This window comes from Podarcis liolepis, assembly GCF_965112155.1.
Source record: "Podarcis liolepis genome assembly, chromosome: 1".
Lineage (NCBI taxonomy): Eukaryota > Metazoa > Chordata > Lepidosauria > Squamata > Lacertidae > Podarcis > Podarcis liolepis.
This window is the reverse complement of record NC_139554.1, coordinates 12,269,667-12,282,212: the sequence shown is the minus strand read 5'-3', so window position 1 is coordinate 12,282,212 and position 12,546 is coordinate 12,269,667. Positions and strand designations below refer to the sequence as shown.

General features: G+C 46.4%; 1 protein-coding gene and 1 long non-coding RNA gene across 9 annotated transcripts in view; one reads left to right on the top strand and one right to left on the bottom strand.

Moving 5' to 3' along the window:
- Positions 1-11,585, bottom strand: part of LOC310714592 (SERTA domain-containing protein 2-like) — a 19,805-nt gene extending 8,220 nt beyond the window's left edge. The window contains exons 1-5 of one of the 8 annotated variants that reach the window (XR_014529902.1): positions 11,142-11,585; positions 3,542-5,312; positions 2,316-3,322; positions 1,973-2,045; positions 1,508-1,872 (exon numbers count right to left, since the gene is read on the bottom strand). The gene's annotated coding sequence lies outside the window, so the exon portion shown is untranslated. Of the gene's footprint in view, positions 1-1,507; positions 1,873-1,972; positions 2,046-2,315; positions 3,323-3,541; positions 5,313-11,141 lie in introns of those variants that run through there. The other 7 variants (XR_014529904.1, XR_014529906.1, XR_014529903.1 and 4 more) reach the window with 7 other exon arrangements.
- LOC310685923 overlaps positions 1-12,546 on the top strand; it is a 160,487-nt gene that overhangs the window by 85,517 nt on the left and 62,424 nt on the right. The gene's annotated exons all lie outside the window — the stretch shown is intronic.

The window sequence follows — 12,546 nt, the reverse complement described above, 5'->3', positions numbered from 1 at the left end:
TAACATCTGGAGGGACACAACTCCTGTCATGCCTGACTACTGGTCATACTTGCTGAGGCTAAGAGTGGAAATGGAGCCAACCTCTAGAGGGCCACCGGTTCCCATTTACTACTTTAGATCACTTATCCACAACAATTCTGTAGGTCAGAAGAACTACTATTACAGTACTTTTATGCCATCAAGGGTCAGACCCGACACTTCTTGGGATCCTACTGAGAGACCAAAGGTTATTTCAAAATGAGACTTTGAAAAACAAACCAGTGTCTCTGGAACAACTATGGGTGAGTCCTAGAAGTTTTGGAAGAGGATGGTTGCATCTTCTATCAGGTTTTCCACCTTTTGAATAGGCCTCACATACATGCCCAGGCCACTCAGCCCCTTGCAAGTGGTGAAGAATAATTTTAACTATTGGCTCAAATGGAAAGGGAATGGTGGTGAGCTGGTGAATATCACAACTGGACCTCTGATGAGTTTAAAAAATGATTTGGAAAAGACTTTAGCAGTGTGGTAGATGACAACAAATGGTTAGCTCTATGGACAACAAATAGAGGCTCACCCAATCGGGAATTGTGCCAGAGATGATACTCACATGTTGTCCACACTCTGCAATAGCCAATGAGCTCACAATAGCAAGGAAATGCCCTGAAATACACCCCTACTTCACAACACACAAAATGATTCCATAGCACACCCAGTCGCAAAGTTACCAATGACCCTGATTTTTCCCAGGCTACTGAGTCTTAATAAAGATCTTTGGGGTATTTGTGGAGTGTTACAATATATGTAACTTTGGTGCTGCACTGAGTTTTGTCATGATTATTTCCTGCTGCAATAGTTTTAATTATCTTGTTTTGTATGTATTTTAAGTCACTCGGAGAACCCACTATTGGGCAGTACATAAATAGTGCCAGTTCCAAGGATGTCCACAGATACTGGCACAATACATATGCACAGAGGAAAAGAAGGTACATAGTTCGGGAATAGGGAACTGAACTGAAGACAACAGAGACACACCCATGGAAGGAAACACCCTTTGCCTAGCCATCAAAAAGCGGTCACTGGACACACAAGTACAGCCATAGACACAGAGGGCAGCAACTTCCAGTGGTTCACTGCAAGTGGCATGAAGTTGGGAAGCAGGTGGTGGATGTTCAAGACACACTGGGGAGAAGGGGGAATGCCTCCCAAAGTCAGTCATGTCAAGGGCAAGAGAGGAGCTCCAAAGACTTGCACCCACACTGCAAGCAACACAGAATACTGTCCTAACCACTCAGCCATAACAGGAGACTGCCTCATACACTCTGACAGCAGCAGTCATTCCATTTGTGCGCCTCTTGTAGTCCAGACTAGAGTCAGAAAGCAGTGGATAAAGGACCACTGCCCCTGAAAGCCCATCAAATGCTCACGCCCATGAGTCATGTTCTGAGGTCAGCTGAAGCACAGTCATACTATGAAAGGCAAAGTGATCCCTATCTCCTACTCACTAGCAACAAAAAAACGCCACTCATCACAAAGTCATAACTTTTATTGCATAGAATCCAGAATAGACAAGATCCTGAACGAGAAAAATTCAAGTGTAGGGGTGTCAATCCAGTAGGCCTCCTGGGTCTTGGAAATTGGCTCAACAGATAGTTAGGGTAGGAAGTACACGGTTGCTTATGGCACCAGCTCCAAGGCAGAAGCTTCTTCACTTGTTACATAACTGTATGTCAGCTTACAGGGATGCAGGAACCTCTCTGGGGCAAGTAGATTGTAACAACCTTACAGAGGAAAAACCAGGAGTCTGGTCATTGCTGTTGCTCATGAGATGGACAACTCTAATGGCCTGCAAACAGCAGGGAGCGGGATGGATCCTGTACGTGGGAGACTGTCCTGTGGAAAGTAAGAGAAGACACAGAAAGCAATAAGGAAAAGTCAGCAATTGGAGCACATAGTTCCTGAATGTGTGTGCAGTACTTGTGAATATACACACCCATTTAGAACTGCGGTGAAACTCAGTGTCTATAGTGACAGCTTGATTTACTCCATGCAGCTGAGCTGTGATCCTGCAAGACAAGAGTGCTCATGAGTATTTGACCAACAATAGTAATAGCTAAAGTGCAGTGCCTTGCCTTTGTCAATAGATAACTTGTGTGTGTGGCAATGAGTACCACCCTTGTCTATAGAGGAAATGGCTTCCCACTGTTCTGAGTGACACATTAGAAAAATACAGCTTAGATAAGACATAGTATTCCCATATTGCAAAGTGTGTGGGCATAGGTGACAGTTTAAGCAGTTAAGACAATGTAGCATGATTCCCCCTTTCCTTTGCTTACCTGTGTTGGGTACTCTATCCTGGTATTCCCAGTTGGAGTGGAATGACAATTGCTGTTGCAGGGTTTGCATGTGAAGTCCCATGGCAAGGTACCTGTAGGGGTTCTAGACAGAAATATTACTGCAACGTGCTCAAGCTCCACTGAGTGTTCTGCAGGCAGGCTGCGTTTTGTGAAGTGCTGCCATTTTATTTACCCCTCCATAGTGTGTACAACATGGGGCTGGAGAGATATAGGCCCCATGCTCTAATATCCAAGTTGTGGGCTCCCCATACTGGTGTGCTGCAGTTGGGCACCAAGTTACACCATATTTTATGCTCGGTTGCAGCAACGTGAGTGGACTGAACATTGATGGCTATCTTTGTCCCCCACCAGTAGAGAAGGAGATCAATTGCTCGGGTTATGGTGGTGGTGTAAAGCCAAATGATCAACCAACCACCTGTCTCCTTGAGCTTTGCCCATCCTGGCTTATAAAAGCTAGCCAGGAAGGGCTGGGCAATGGGCTTTGCGGGGTGGTGAATGCTTCTCTCTGTGAGGGAGCCTTCCCAGACCTGCTGAAAGAGGCGGTCATTAAACCGCTTCTTAAAAAAATAATCTTTAGACCTGGCCAATATGGCCAACTATCACCCAGTCTCAAATCTTCCATTCTTGGGCAAGGTGGCTGAGCGAGTGGTTGCTGAACAACTCCAGGCACGCCTGGAAGAAGCGGACCATTTGGATCCCTTCCAGTCGGGATTCAGGCCTCATCATGGGACTGAAACTGCCTTGGTCGCACTGGTCGATGATCTCCAGCGGGCTAGGGACAAAGGTGAGAGCTATTTCCTAGTTCTGCTGGATCTCTCAGCGGCTTTTGATACCATTGACCACAACATCCTTCTGGACTGTCTAGAGGGGCTGGGAGCTGGGGGCACTGTCGAGAGCCAGTGTGGTGAAGTGGTTAAGAGCGGTAGAATCGTAATCTGGTAAACCAGGTTTGCGTCTCCACTCCTCCACATGCAGCTGCTGGGTGACTTTGGGCTAGTCACACTTCTCTGAAGTCTCTCAGCCCCACTCACCTCACAGAGTGTTTATTGTGGGGGAGGAAGGGAAAGAAAATGTTAGCCGCTTTGAGACTCCTTTGGGTAGTGATAAAGTGGGATATCAAATCCAAACTCTTCTTCATCTAGTCCAACCCCCTGCAATGCAATGGGCTGGGTGTTCATCAGTATGCATATGATACCCAGCTCTACCTCTCTTTCAAATCAGAACCAGTGAAGGTCCTGTGTGAGTGTCTGGAGGCAGTTGGAGGATGGATGGCAGCTAACAGACTGAGGTTGAATCCTGACAAGACAGAAGTACCGTTTTTGGGGGACAGGAGACAGGCAAGTGTGGAGGACTCCCTGGTCCTGAATGGGATAACTGTGCCCCTGAAGGACCAGGTACGCAGCCTGGGAGTCATTTTGGTCTCACAGCTGTCCATGGAGGCACAGGTCAATTCTGTGTCCAGGGCAGCTGTTTACCAGCTCCATCTGGTACGCAGGCTGAGACCCTATCTGCCCGCAGACTGTGTCGCCGAGACCATATAACACCGGTCTTGAAAGATCTACACTGGCTCCCAGTACGTTTCTGAGCACAATTCAAAGTGTTGCTGCTGACCTTTACAGCCCTAAACAGCCTCAGTCCAGTATACCTGAAGGAGCGTCTCCACCCCCATCGTTCTGCCCGGACACTGAGGTCCAGCGCCAAGGGCCTTCTGGCGGTTCCCTCACTGTGAGAAGCCAGGTTACAGGGAACCAGGCAGAGGGCCTTCTCAATAGTGGCACCCGCCCTGTGGAATGCCCTCCCACCAGATGTCAAACAGAAGCACAGCCAGACTTTTAGAAAACATCTGAAGGCAGCCCTGTTTAGGGAAGCTTTTAATGTTTAACATACCATTGTATTTTGACATTTTGTTGGAAGCAGCCCAGAGTGGCTGGAGAAACCCAGCCAGATGGGCGGGATATAAATAATAAATTATTATTACAAGGGCACAGTCGTGGTCTGAGTACAGGATACAGCATAAATACAGAATACTCCCCCAGCATTGCCTCTGCTCACTACTCCACTTTGTTTTGCCCATCCCACTACCATATATTTACTGGCAGAACATTCTGTTGGTATTATCTGTCACGGCAGTGGTATATTTCATGTCCTGCTACTGTAGCAGGGCTTCTGCAAAAATGTGTCATCTCACAGCCAGCATAACTGAGGTATGGAATTGTTCCTCAAATCAACCAAAATATATTTAACCAGTTGGTACACAGTTTTTTTAAAAAAAATTGTCTAAAATGTTCCCAAGCCTTTAGGCAACACTACAATGGAATAAACAGCACTACTAGTGCTATGTAACCTTTTTTAAAAAAAAGGCTAACGAGAATGAAGAGATTTGAAAATGTCTGAAGGAGAGCTTCTGTATCTTTATTGTGCCATAAAACCTAGCAATCGTAATGGTAAACAAGTAAAAGCTATTCAGGTAATGCTACAAATTGGGGAAAGCTGGTTATTAACCCTTGCTCTCTTACCACTTGGTTTATAGTCACACTGGAGGCATTCTTTTATGCTGCTAGTTTCAGGGATAGCTTTCAGCCACTCCCCACCTTCTCCTGACTCACACTGGTGTTTGCAGGAATTGAAAAGTGTGGGGGGAGAGTATTGTTCTGGGGCCATTAGCAGGAGAAGATAAGTTACTCTCCTAGTGAAAGAGTAGCTGGTTAAATTTCAACTTCCGTTTATTGCAACATCTGAACTATCCTTTAGTTTGCAAAGATGGATCCCTTGTGATGTCAGACAATCCCAAGTAACTAGGTGCTTTTTTAAATATAAAAATATTTTTAAAATATAGAAAATCTTACCCTTGAAAATGAAAAAGTGAATTCAGGCCAGAATGTTCCAGATATGGTGTGAAGAAGGCTCATTCAAAGCAGAGGTTAAGCACAACTTTGATAACAGCTGAAGTAATCCTTTTTCAGTCAAGTGATCCAGCTTCAAGAAAAAATTAGAGAATCATTTGGTTATGGTATTATGTAACAAATAATAAGCTGCAACATCCCAATTATAATTTACTGCTTTATGGATTTTTGTAAGACTTGCATATAATTGCTCAGAGACTGCTGCACCACTGCACCTCCCTTGTTCTGCATCTTCTTCCCCACAAAAGCTATCAAGCGAAATGTATCCCCATTAACAAGGGTGATTCCATGTATCTTTCTGAGCCAAGTAACTGTAGCGGCACCAAAGCTGTGCACAGCTGCTATAGTACTGCATTAGGTTTTACACAACACAAGACTATGGCAGTTGCACAAGTTGCTCACTACTTTCTTCAAGTCTTAAAAGGCTACTGGCTACACATGCACCCTCAGTAGCTCTGTACTGTGTTTCACTACGGTAGCTGTGTGCACACTTGTACCACTCAGGTGAATGCCAAGAAACAAAGGCTATTGGCCCCAGGAGAAATCTACAAACTTCTATTAGTATTCTGCCTCTAAAAACTTAAATCATCAACAGACAATCAAATTTTACTAGTAGTTTTCTATTCACCCATTCAAAAAGCATAGGAAATTGTGCTGGTCCCTTAGAAAAATCATCAAAAGCCACCAATTAAACTATCACCATTTTCAAGTTCTCCAAAACATTTTTACAGACTGGATGTCAAGCAAAATACAGGAGTGGGGGGAGAGAAGACAGAAAAATGGACATGCTGTTGATGCAGACTTGGCGTCTTCCATAATGTCCAGCTCCCCCACTCGACTCCCTCTCAACTCCTCTTGCTATTTTGCTTATTATCCAGCCAACAATACTCAAAAGGCTGCTCACTACATATGACACCACCCTGATATTTTTTGAGATTGTGTTATACAAATACTTTTATAAATAAAATATGTAGTGAGTCCTAAACTGTGGACTCTTGGATTTTCTCTTTCTATAGGAGAGTTGAAATGACAGACCAAATGAAAATTGTACCAAGACTATACTTCGGTCTAGAAAAATTATAAAGACAGGCAGACAGAGACACAGAAAAGAAACACGGATGACTTCACATGAGGAAACCACCGAATGAGGAAACTGCAGAATCATTTGCTGCCAAGCCCCACACCACAATTTCCAGAAATCCTAAAATGGTATTGAATTTATAACAGCTAGCACTCAAGAAAATCCCTGTGCCACACTGAAGTACTTGGCACCAGATAGGTAAAAGGTGACCATGGCTTCCTGCACATGGATCCTAGCAAAAGGCATGAAGAGCTGGCCCCAAAATATTGTACACCATGTTATAAGAGCTGAATGGGCAAAGCTGGCAGTACAGTGGTACCTCAGGTTAAGAACTTAATTCATTATGGAGGTTCGTTCTTAACCTGAAACTGTTCTTAACCCGAGGCAACACTTTAGCTAATGGGGCCTCCTGCTGCCACCGCCACACAATTTCTGTTCTCATCCTGAAGCAAAGTTCTTAACCCGAGGTACTATTTCTGGGTTAGCAGAGTCTGTAACCTGAAGTGTCTGTAACCCGAGGTACCACTGTATTTGCTTTGCAGAGATATCCTCTATATTTTGAAGCTTATTTTACCGAGTTATGTTAATGTCAAAAGCCAGACCTATAAATGTCATGACTCTTGTGAATAGAAATGACTGATCATGTCTACTACTAGCAAAGCTGGTGAGAGACATAAATGATTAAGATCAGATCAAAGCCTAGCTCTTTATAGGAAATTCAGGAAGTCTCAAGACGCATGGCACAGATATAAAGCACTTTAGTGTTAGCTGCAATTAGAGTATTCTTTTAAAGCAAGCATTAATGCAGTTACGTGTTCATAAATTCTGAAATAAGGTACTAGAGCAGTGAGATTCTCCTCCCTTTGCATTTCATTTCCTATAAGAATAAGACACAAGGGAGGCAGCCTCCACATAGTGTGCACAAAAAAGAAACCAGACAGAACTTCCTGGAAGCTGCTGCCTGAGCCTCCCACAGTAGCAAGACAGGAGCTTGCAATAACATTTGTGTTCGCTCGATGGTGAAGTTCTCCCTTCAGTCTCCTTCTTTCTCCCTTCAGCGGCTATTTATAACAAAAAAGACAACCTCATCCCAATTCTGCTCCAAGCTGCCAAGCAGCTTCTCCAGAGAGCAACACTATACCTCAGCTACTAGCCAAATAACAGCCCCCGCCCCAAATTCATTGCACTCTTTCACGCCTCCCCAGTTCCTGAGTGGGAGTACTGTAATACTCACAACTGTGTTAACAGGAAGTTTCTCTCTAAATGTTTCACCCAGCACTATAAGGGCTCAGTGTTATCCTAGCACCTAGTTATACCCAGCTTAACAACTCAGCAATGTTAGAAAATCATTTTTAAATTACTCACAAAACTGTTTTTGGCAAAGAGGAATCCCTACACAGATAGTCAACTCCCCAACCCTGCCTTGAGCTATATGGTCCATATGACCTATTATTACCATAAAATGGTACTTCTGTTGTCACCTTCCAAAAGAATACTTCTTATTCCAAGCAGTCCTAGGAGACTCTCAAATCCTCTATCAGTCTTACACTTTGGACATGTCTAATCCTGAGCTAGCCTGCTCTTTCTTGCATCCAATCACACATTTCTCCCCCTTCACACTGGATGCCTCCTCATACTAAGTGACATACACAGTTAGCCCCCTCATATCCAAGCCTCTCCCTTAACTTAAGAGCAGTCCAAATGATAGCTCCCTTCCCAGGCTGCCTCACATGGAGTCAATATTCAGCCTCAGGCTGAATGAGTTCTATATCTCTAGCCCTCCAAAGGTGGGGGAGGGGGAAGGAGAGCACTCTGTTTTGAACAAGCTCCACCCAAACTTAATCCTTCTGACTATCCAGCTCCTACCACAACAATTGCAATTTCACATAGTGTTTTCTTCTGCGCAGCACAATCCTTACACGTCCTCCTCAGACATAGGCATTAACTGAACCAAATAACCAATTCTTCCTTCTAGTCTACACTCAGCTTCTGTATGTCTCTCCCTTCAGCTCTAAGATTCTGCTCCAGTAAATGCCCATTTTCCTGATTCTTGTGAGAACTGAAAAAATATTAGGGATTCCTAAATGCCCCAACTCTGACTGTTTCAAGTTGTGTATTTCATCATTCCCAACCAGTCCCTTACCAGTATTTAGCTTCCAATTAGCTCCCACGCTCTGTGCAGCTTCTAACTGATCACCTTTGTATGAAGCTTACTTGATAATTCAGACTCATTTCCCTCCACACTATCAACCATATCCTGTTCTTACTAGTGCCTAAAAATCTTTCACTCATACTACCTTCCAGAGCATAAACCAAATTGGTTTCTTTTGTCCTACCAACCACACTAGCTAGTCTGTAACTTCTTGCCACCTGTTTAAAACTGAGGCCAATCATTCCCCACCAGTTCAGACAAAAAAAAAAATCAACCAACCAATACTGCTTTTGGCCACATCACTATGCCTATTAGATTTGCTCAACGACTACACTCAACCAGCCTGATCCAAAGCAAGCAGCTGCCAGACCTAATTTCTTAAAACTAGGTGCCAGTTGCTCACCCAATTCTCCTCTTCAACATACTCCTTCATTCACAGACAGCTCCCCTGCCACCATACTTCTCAGAGTGAACTCCTCTCAAGTCCTACCTGAAATTATTCCAATGATTCCTCTTCCATGCATCTCTTCTTTCTCCTTATCCCCAGCTCATTCCCAAGATCAGGTCAGTTACCATAAACATCAACCACTCCATATGCCCCTCACAACCCACTCCAAACATCTCCCAAATTCTTAAGAACATTCATTCATCACCATTTATATTTTGCCATTCAGCCAAAGAGCTCAGTGTGGCATACCTAGTTCCCATTCCCATTTTATCCTCACTACAAACTTGAGAGATGTCTTTTTTTTAGTTTGAGAGAGAGTGACTGACCCCAGATCATCCTGTGATGTTCACTGCTGGACAGATATTTGAATCAGGCTTCTACTCTGGCTCTTTAGCCACTATACCACTCTGGCACTCTTACATAACCCATCTAGACTCTCACTTCCTTCCAGAACAGCAATAGACCCTACTCTGGTTCTCCTAAATTCCTCCCTTCTCCATGCACAATTATCTTATTTTCCATGACCACCACCCCAAACCTATGACCTCTGTTCAACAGCGCAATATTGTGCTGTCACTCTCAGCACCACTCATAAATTCTAATCAATTTACCTCTAACACTTTGCTCAAAACCGAATCAATTCAATCCCCAGCCAAGCACTTATTATCCCCTCCTCAGATCATCTCTCTAAACATATATACCAGCATTAACCACCACATAGTATTGTATAAACTGGCAGTACAGAAATACTTTTATAAGTAAATAAAATGATAGCCCATCTTTTTCTCACAAATTTTCATCTCAGCCCTTATTCAGCTAGCTTAAAATACAGAATCTCCCAATACCCAGGTATTAACCTGACTAACTGAACAAGTTTTTCAACTCTTGCTGTTTTCTCTTTTCCACCAGAATCCCCTACCCAATGCCCTACCTCCCCCCCCCATCCCCTAACTTCTCACTGATCTATAATGGTCACCTCCCCCCCCCATACAGTCTCATGTCTAAGGAGCACCAGCCACTTACCCCACCACAAACAGGGAATCTGCTAAAAGCAACCTCTCCCCCTCCCAATTATCCAGGTATTAACGTGAGTCAGCTCCCAACACCTCTCCTCCTCCCACTTGCTCCTGATATTCCCCAACAGTAGTGTTCACCCACCAGACAGGTCTCACAAGCAACATCTCCTCCTTTCTCCCCATTGCTCTCCCGCCAACCCATTCTCTATATACAGTACTACATATATATATATATATATATATATATATATATATATATCCTGCACCACTAATAGCCCAAACCTAGTGAGATGAGCGCCGCAACCCCTGAGTCGGCCACGACTGGACCTAATGGTCAGGGGTCCCTTTACCTTTTTATGCCCTGGTGCAGCTACAGTGGGCCGTATACAGACTCATCGACAAGCCAGAAGGCATAAGCCTGCAGCCCCTCATCTTCTCTGCCAGCCCCACAACTCCTCAGTTCACATCTCACGATTTCCCCATACATCTAGGTACACACACCCTGAGCCCCAGCCAGCACCCCATCCACCCCTTGAGCACCCTAACGACCAGATTCCTTCTACTCCACTTGCATCGCCCATCTCTACCCTTCGTGTCTTAACGGCTCCCCCTCCAAAAAAACCCCTAAACATTAACCGCCCTATCGATTTATTACCCAAATCCCCAGTCATCACCCACCCACCCAAAAACTCTTGTTTATTCCACCACTTCCTACCAGATCCCCCCCATCCCCAATAGGTGTCCTGCTTCCCTCCACACCCCAACCCCACAATTGGGGGGGGGTGTATTTGTGTGTGTGCAGCTGCCACCTTCCCCCACCCAACCCGCGACCCTTTCATTCCCCAGCGTAGATCCTACGCACTCACCCCAAATCTCCCACTCCTCCCCACCACCAGCCCCAATCCAGCCCTCTATGTTAGCCCGTCAGGAGGCTTCGCCCCCCACCTCAGCAAAAGAAAAACCCACCCCAGAATTGCCCCCTCTTTCCGAAGTCCGCTTCCCCTGGCTCCTTTTTAAACCCCCCAATACACACACACACACACACACACACACACACACACATATCTATATCTATATATCTGCCCCCCCCGGGTTCCCTCGCCGCCCCCTCCTCAGGCCTTCGCCGTCCCTCCCTCTCTCCTCCCCACCCCGCCGTGCCCTCCTGCTGCCACCGCTTCCCCCTCAGCCGCAGCAGCCTCGCTCACCTGCTGGGGCTCCTGAAGGAGGGCGGAGGCCAGGACCGGGACCCGCCACCCCCGGCCGCTCTCCCTCAGCTGGGGGCACCGCGCCGCCGGCTCCCGAGCCAGCCAGCCAGCCAGGCTTCCCTCAGAGGGGCTGGCGACGGGCAACTGCTTGCGCGCTGGGAGGGGGAAAGGCGGAGGAGGAGGAGGCGCCACCCACCTGCCCTCCTCCACGGCCGCCGCCGCCGGATCTCGGCGACGACAACAAGAGCAGTGGCTCCTCCTCCTCCTCTTCGGCCGTTGCTACAGAACGCGGACGCGCCTGCGCGAGCGCCTTCAACCGCCACCGCTGCACCTCTCCTCTCGCCCATTGGCCAGCCACGCCCCACCCTGCCCGGCAACCGATTTCTGACTCGCTGCCGGGCTCGCGGGGGTCCGCTTCGTCCGGCTGGCCAATGAGGAAGCGAGCCCCAGCCAAAGAGGGCGGAGCTCCCGTCGGGGCTGCTGTCCAATGAGGTGCTCGTTCGCTGCTTCCTTCCTTCCTTCTTTCTTTCTCCGTTCTTTTCCCCGCCCCCTTTTTGGAACTCTGCAAAGAGGCTTTTCTCGCGCAGGGTCTGTCCGCGAGGGCGACTGCTGCTGGGTGCGCGTGGCAGGGCTGCCGTTCTAGTGGAAAGCGAACCTTCATTCGTTTGAGACTTGTTTCTAAATGACTTGGCGCGACTTGCGGGTGTTTCCTGGGAAGTTAAGTCCTTGAGAGGCGAATCTGATCCGCGTCCGAGTAACCCTGCAGAGGGCGGCGGGCGGATTCGTTCCGAGGCTTATTAAATGATGTTTGCAGCCGAGTAACTGTTGCCCGCAAGGTAGCAGGCGGGGAATGCACGCGCGCCTGCTTCCTCGGAAGACCCCGGTTTAATTCAGTGGGTTTTATTTCCAAGGACTTCCTTTTTTGCAGCTGAAAAACATAGATATGAGGTGATAATCAATGTAGACCACAAACCTTCTGTGAAACAAGATTGCAAGTTTACTGAAAAGGATGAAAAGGCAGTTCATAAAGGGGGGGGCGGTTTTACGTAAGAATGGTAACAAACCCACAGAAGATTTCCAATGAAGCAGAAAAACAAATTAGAGTTAAACTCTAAATCTAATGACTTGCTTCCCATTAGCCTTGTCTGCCGCCTTTCAGGGTGTCTTTGATTCCTGAGATCACACCCAATCTGAAAGCCAAAGCTTTTGAATCCACAAAATTGAAGGAAGGGCTATGGCCAAACTTGGCCCGCTAGCTGTTTTGGGACTACAATTCCCATAATCTCTGACCACTGGTCCTGTTAGCTAGGGATGGTGGGAGTTGTAATCCCAAAACAGCTGGAGGGCCAAGTCTTCCAACCCTGCCCACAGCAAGGATTCCCCATCTCTGGTGTAAGGCTTTTCC